The sequence below is a fragment of the Rousettus aegyptiacus genome, unplaced genomic scaffold (genome assembly GCF_014176215.1).
Source record: "Rousettus aegyptiacus isolate mRouAeg1 unplaced genomic scaffold, mRouAeg1.p scaffold_m13_p_8, whole genome shotgun sequence".
Taxonomy (NCBI): Eukaryota; Metazoa; Chordata; class Mammalia; order Chiroptera; family Pteropodidae; genus Rousettus; species Rousettus aegyptiacus.
Window position 1 is genome coordinate 51,796,383 of NW_023416311.1, and position 8,154 is coordinate 51,804,536.

Sequence of the window (8,154 nt, forward strand, 5' to 3'; positions counted from 1 at the left end):
GCAAGAGAAGTAAAGGCAAAAAGAAGTGACTGGAACTATATCAAACTAAGAAATTTCTGCACTGCAAAAGAAAGTATCAACAAAACAAAGAGGTAACCACCTAAGTGGGAGAAGATATTTGCAAACCATGCCTCCGATAAGGGGCTAATATCCAAAATATATAAAGAACTCAATAACAACAAATAAAACAGTCAATTAAACAAAATGGGCAGAAGACCTAAACAAACACTCCTCCCAAGAAGACATACAAACAGCCAACAGACATATGAAAATATGCTCAATTTCACTAGCTGTTAAGGAAATACAAACCGAAACCAAATGAGATATCACCTCACACCTGTTAGAATGGCTATTACCAACAAAACAACTAATAGCAAGTATTGGAGAGATTGTGGGGAAAAAGGAACTGTCATGTGCTTCTGATGGGAATGTAAATTGGTACAGCCACTATAGAAAACAATATGGAGGTTTCTCAGAAAATTAAGAATAGAATTATCATCGATATTACCATACCAATCACTCTTCTGGGTATCTATCCCTAACATTTGAAAACATTTATCCATAAAGATATTTGTACCCCAATGTTTATAGCAGCGTTATTCATGGTGGCTAAGACATGGAAACAACCAGCGTCCTTCGATAGATGATTGGATAATACACACACACACACACACACACACACATATATACACACACACACAATGGAATATCAGTCATAAGAAAAGATGAAATACTGCCATTTGCAACAACATGGATAGATCTTGTGATTATCATGCATGCTAAGCAAAATAAGTTAGACAGAAAAAGTTGAGAACCACATTTCACTGATATTTTGGTTATTAAACTGAAAGCAACAGTCAAAGAAGACAGACAAACAAAAACTCATAGACACAGACAACAGTTTAGTGGTTATCAGAGGGAAGGGTGAAAGAAAGGGGGTAGGTAAGGGAAAGGGGGGTCAAATATATAGTGATGGAAGGAGACTGGACTTTGGATAGTGACCAAACAATGTAGAACATGTCATGTATTATTGAATTGTACACTTGACACCTATATAATTTTATTAACCAGTGTCACTCCAATAAATTTAATTAAAAAAACCCCTTTAATTGTGGTTTTGCATTGTTTAAGACTATGGAAGAAGTGTAAATGGAAATAAAAATGTTTTATTTAAACTTAAAAAAGGTAATTCTAAGTTATTGTAAATAAATAATTTAAAGTTTTTATTCATATAATGTTACATTATTTATTTAAATGGTGTAGAGAGAATTATTTGGCAAGTATTCAATTTACTTATAGAGGAAAAGCAGTAGTATTTCACATTGTGTACAATTATTGCACAATGTGTACTTTTTCCTCTTAATAATTGCATGTTTCCTTTTGTCCCATCTGCACAAGATAGACTAATTAAAGTACATTAGCTGCATTGTAGAAGGGACATTTGGTTTTAATTAACATTGGACCATAAGAAAGGCAATTTGCTTTATATTACCATTCATTATTTGATGCACGCACGTGCAAACACACACGCACAGAGTCTGTGCATAGAAAAGTAACTGTGTGAAATATTACAAAGCTTCTCAATCTGGAGTTACACTAAACCTACCTAAAAATATACACAATGTTTTATGCAGAAAAATTTCTTTCTTTTTGACATTTTAAACAATTGAGTGGCATGCTAATGTAAAATGACTTAAAACCAAAAGTCACTTTTACCATGATTATTCCAAAAGTGAACTGGACGATCAATGAAGCTATCTGATGTTCTTATGTCAGGAGCAGAGATCTAGAACTCACTGGAGACTAAAATCACAATGTATATTTATTTTAAGTTAGACCTTAAAGAAACAAGACTGTCTAATACATTTTGGTGAAGAGGTTTATCTTATAATTAATTATAAGATGTAATTAAACCTAATTAATATGGTTAAATGTCAAATCTATTTTATAGGGTAGGAATGAATTTAGATTGCCTCTAAAAGTATTGACTAGATGTATCAGTTAGCTTTTGCTGCTTAACAAAACATTCAAAATCTTAGTGGTTTAAAATAAGAGCCATTTATTTAATTCATGATTCTGTGATTTAGAAGTTGAGCTGGGCTTATCTGGGCAATTTTTCTTGTCTCAGTGGGGTTTAATTATGTGTCGGAGCTCAATAGCATGGTTAGGTGGGAAGTGATTATGTAGAATGATTACAGGAAAATGTCTCTATGTCTCTCACTCTTCAGCAGGACAACTGGAACTTGTTTGCACGACAACTGGGCAGGATTCCCAGAAAGAGAGTGGAAGTGGCTCTGAACTCCCAAGCCCTAGGCTCAGCATCGCCATGCCGTCACTTATACTACATTCTATTTGCTAACCAAGTTACAAAGCCAGTCCCATATTCAAGAGATGAAAAAAGTAATTCCACTGCTTGATGGAAAGAAATTCAATGCTTCATTGAAAGGGCATGAATATAAGGAGAACTGAAGGCTTGTGGCCAGTTTTCCAGTTTACTGCATTGGAAAACAAATTGTGTTGAGGTAGTTTTCTTGATAATACAGTTTACTATAGACAAAAGTAGGCTTCAGAAAAGGGATGTGTATATATTGCTCTTCCAATTCCCAAAACTTTTTAAACATCACTTCTGGCTTAACATAAGTATCTCCTGTGAGTCCTCAGTGAGATTTCTTCTGACCACCTTAGACTGCTATATTGCAGTTTTACACTTTAATAAATTTAGCTTATTTTAACATCCAAATCTTCTACATAAAAATTTCTAAATGTGGCCTTTCTGTCTCCCAAAAGTTGACTTTCTGAGAATTTCTTATGAAAATCCAGATTATTATATGTTTTTCATGTAGTGTTTTCATATAGTATCCTGTTTCTTACAGCTTTAGTATTCTTCTAAAATTTATTTTTAATTACTTTATTTATTTATTTTTACTTATAGTTATTGGGGTGACATTGGTTAATAAAATTTATCATTTTACAATTTAATAATATATCACACATATTTTGTATTGTGTGTTCACCACAGAAAGTTAAATTCCCTTCCATCACCATATATTTGACCCCATTTACCCTTATCTACCTCCTCTCCCCCTTCCCTCTGGTAACCGTTAAACTGCTGTTCATATCCATAAGTCTCTGTTTGTTTGTCATGTTCATTGGTTGCTTTCAGTTTTATATCTCATGTATAACTGAAATCCTATGGTCCTCAACATTTTCTCTCTGACTTATTTCACTTTGTATGATAATCTCAAGATCCATCTATATTGTCACAAATGGCAGTATTTCATGTTTTTTATGGCTGCGTAATATTCCATTATATATATGTACCCCATGTAAAATTTACTTCATACTTTTAGATATATATTCTACATCTAAAGTCTTCCCTGCATAAGTCTCATTACCTTGAAAATATCTGCTCTAATTAACTATACTTAATCTTTACCTATATTTGGTTTACTTACAAATTGTCAATATCACATGTATTTTAAATATTTGTTGATAGTAATGATTTTTTTATTTGTCTACCTCTTTTATAATATCCTGTAGGGTAGGGATAACAGTATTTTTCTTGTAGCGTTTATACAATTTACTACTCTAGGAATGTAATTGTTGTTGGAGCTAAATTAATGTATGTCATCTCTCTCTGTCTTTATGTGTGTATGTATACACATACATACACATGTAAATACATATACACATATATCCATACATATATCCATACACACATATATATATATATACGCATGTGTGTATTAATGTGGATATATAGATAGATGATTATATAGATAGATAAATAGATATTGACACTTAAATTACCCATTTGAATGTCAGACATGATAACTAACATATTTTTAAAATTTCAACATGTCCACAGACTCATAAGGTATTCTATTTTCCTCTTCATATTTTGATATATTACTGATTAACAATAATCAGTTATATGTGTATATAAGTGTGTCCATTGTACACTTTTAAAAATTGTTTATAACAAGAATGACAATAAAATTTGTGCTTGAAAATGTGTAGTTAATAAAGGGCAATGAAATATGGAGTGAAAGTAGTAAAACTCTCCAATGTAAATATACTGGTTTGTTTTTTTAACTTAATGTTCATACATAAATGAAAATGAGAATTAAAGTTATATTTCTCTAGATTCTGTCAGAAAAAATATCTTTGTCTAATTTTGAATCTATATAACAACAGAATATAAGTATTATAATAGTCATGACTTTATTATACATCAGTGAAATAGGAGTCAAATCTAAATTCCTTCAATTATCAAAGATATTAATTAATTTGTTTTAAGATTAGAAAGTAACCCCATTTTTATCTTGATAATTTGTAGGTATGTATCTCTGATAACACTTAAACTCTAACTCTTGCCTCCTTCAGAGATACTAATAGCAAAGTTGTTGAGAACTGAAGCTCTTGTGTCAAATGATCTGAGCTTAAATCTCTGTTCTACTAGTTAAATATATTTTGATAATAAGATACTTAAGCTCTCTATTGCTCCATTTTATCATCTGTAAAATATAAGTAAGAATCACACCTGTTTTTCTGGTCATGACTAAATGAAGAAATGCATGTGTTATAAAAATTGTGAAGAGTCAGTAGTCAAATCAAGATGATGATACAAACATCAGATGAACTCCCCTAGCTTTCCTATGTCCCATTTTGTGTGTGTTATAAGAAAAGATGGTAATTTTTTTAGGATTGTTTTATTTGTGAAAATGAGAATTAAAAGTACTTCATAGTATTGTACATGTACATTAATGAGATAATATTTATGCATGAACCTAGAATGGATTCTGGTAAATCAATATTCAATAGAGGTTAGCTTCCTCATAAAAAAAATCTTGAGGGCAAATTATAGTAGTAGATTATATTAGCAAGATATGTAATGTGGACAAGGTCAGATGACCATGAAAAATCTATAGCATGCACTATAAATATCCACAAGGACCATAAGAGTTGGAACATGGTATGCTTGGCCAGAGCCACACATATGGATAATAACACTAGTGGATATGTATTCGACCATTTTAAAAATGAAAAATCAAAGTTCCCAGAGCTTGACATGTTCCAGGGCATCCAGTTAGATCTTCTGATTCCAAAATTCATATGACTTTTTCCTCCATTACCTTGTTCTTTCTTTTACACACACACCTCTATTAAAATATTTTTGGACATTTTTGGTTTAAATTAACCTCTTATGGCCACTGATCTCTACCCATATTGCTGATCTGTTTTCACTTATCGGCATATGACAAAATAAATAATTAAATGTTTTTAAAATAAACATTTCAAGGAGACATTGTGCATTTACACATTAAAACATCTATTACAATATTTACAAGCTCAAATAAAATGGAAGCTATGGCCCCCAAATTATAGCCCATTTGTAAAGCAGAGAATTTATGAAATTTAATGCATGCTTCTATACACTCAAGTTATTATTTTCAATTACATTTTAATTGTAACGCACTTGACTTTAAGTGTTATATGAAAGAGTTCATCCTTTCTGTTTTCAAAAATTATTTTTGCTTCCATTTGTTTAATTAGTATTAGAATTTATAAGACAGTAATGCATATAAAAACATATATTTTGTGAAAAGCTCTGGCTTATTTAGCCAGACCAGTCTCCTGTTATTATCCATTCCAGCAGTACCCAGAACAAAGATTTTTTTGCCTTCTCAACAGTGAGCTCTCACATTATTGTGTCCTCTTCTGCTTGCCCTTTGTTCTCTACAGCTGTTTTATTTTTTAAAACTTAAAAAAAAATTAATTAGTTGTTTTTTTTTATGGTGACGTAGGTTAACAAAATCCATTAAGTTTCAGCCATATAACAGTAAAGCATATATATATATATATATATATATATATATATATATATATATATATTTACACTGTGTGTTCACCTCCCATAGTTAGATTTCTTTCTGTTACCACATGTTTGACCCACTTTACCCTGTCTACCTCCTCTCTCCCCCAACCCCTACCCTCTGGTAACCACTAGTCTATAGGCCATGTGTCTCTGTTTGTCCTGTTCATTTGTTGCTTTATATTCCACATATAAGTCATATCATGTGATTTTCAACTTTTTCTGTCTGGGTTATTTCTCTTAGCAAGATTATGTTGAGGCCTATCCAGGTTGTCACAAATGGCAGTGTTCTAATTCCAACCAGAGCCAAAGTGTTACAGCCACCTATAATCAGTCTGCAGGAGGCTTCCTTGGTTTTCTGTATTGTCATCACAGCCTGATGACAGTAACAGTACAAGTCCTTACACCATGGACCTCAACTATCAACAAGCCTCAGATGGCCCAACTGTAAATGCTAAGCTATCCCAAACTGCAAATGCTAGACCCACACCAAGAACTCACGACTATGAAATCCATAGATAATTAAAAGAAAAAAAGAAGCTCTAATTCAAGATCAAGATTTGGAGAGAAAACTAAAATGTAAGGACAGCCTTCTTCATGATGGAAATCAACAGCTAACATCTGAGGAGGTGTCTTACAAATTGCTAGTGTCAAGCTCCAGTGACAGTGAAGCACCGAGTTTAGCACAGCACAACTCAGAACATGCACAACTGCAAGTCCCTATGTCACGAGTAAGAAATAGATCATCCTTAAGAGAGATGTAAATTATCAGGATGCAATCCAGGAGTTTTACCCACCACATTTCATTCAAGTACCAGAAGACATGTGGATTGTAAAAGGAAGATTCTGCAGAATGTACTTCAAATTGAGTGGACTGACATCTCCTGATATGTCAGGCTATATAAATAGAAGACCAGTGCAAGCAGATTATTTTCACAAAATGATAATGTCTTAGGTTTTCAGGTTTCATTTACTCGTCCTCGAAGTAGTCAGATCTTCAGATTCAGTCGCTTTTGCATGTGTACAAAAGAAGCCACTTTTCTCGTGTATCTTGACATCCTTGGGAAAGAACACAGAAGAGCACTAATGTTTGTCTACAAACCACAGATCAAAAAAGTTTTTGAAGGAGATTCTGTAAAGCTAAACTAGAATGCCAGATCTCAGCTGTACCTCCACCAAAGCTGTTTCTGGAGAAGAAATAATGAAATGATGCAATTCAATACTGATCGTGATAATTCTGTATTACTTTACTGATAAAAGAGTAAACAAGAAATATTCTGGGTGATATACTGTCTGTATTTAATGAAGCTAAATTAATGAATGACCACTTGTAACACAAAATTAGATGTTAAAGCTGTTCCAAAATGAACTCTTCCAACTCCTAAGCAGTTACGTGTTTAACCAACTTTCAGCAAATATTTAGCCCTTAACAGGAAAAGTTTAACATGTAAAACAAGCTTTTAACCTAGAAAGAGAGTTTCCCTGTCTGCAGCTTGATCTGGACTTGATGAAAGTGAAAAATTTGAATAACTTTACCAACATTGGAAATGCAAATATACAATTAGTAATATATATGATTAACTTTTTGAAATTAATGCTATATTAACAGATGATGGTGTAAATTAGATACTATAACATATAAGCACATATGCACATGAATATGATATAACTGATTATCCACATGTATGTATATAATATTTTCAACATTAAATATTATAAAAGTGTAAAATAATATTTATCCTTTGGCTCTTGTATATTGTAGCTACTTCTCTGGTTTGTGAAGCCTAAAGGAAATCTGTGTTTATAATTGAAGAGTATATTAAAATGTGGGATTTTAACATATGATTTATGACTATAGTTATTCCAAAGGCACCTGTTAAAACAAATTTGCACCAGGCAAAGTTAAATAGGCAAGGAAGACTTTATTCAAGGCTACTGCAATCAATGAGAGAGACCAAAATAATGTTTGAACTCAATTCCACTGAAACAAAGGGCAGATGATGAGCTTTTAAGAGGTGAGGTGGAAAGGACCATAGGATATCTGTGTTTGATGATCAGCTCTAGATCTTATTATTTTTCTGACTGGCTCAGTTTTTAGTATAAACTCTTCAAATCATTCCTCTCTTAGACTAAGTTTGATGATCAGCCTTCGTAGTCCAATAACATCCCATGCATGTTATAACTAGGCTACCTACCATCAAAGTCTCGTTTGATTTTCCATCACTTTTCAATTTGTGGGCTCCTGGAACACATATATACATTTTTGTATTCTCAGTGCT

General features: G+C 32.4%; 1 pseudogene; it reads left to right on the top strand.

Annotated features, from left to right (window-relative positions):
• Positions 1-6,197: 6,197 nt before the first annotated feature.
• Positions 6,198-7,515, top strand: LOC107504012 (annotated as a pseudogene).
• Positions 7,516-8,154: the final 639 nt, after the last annotated feature.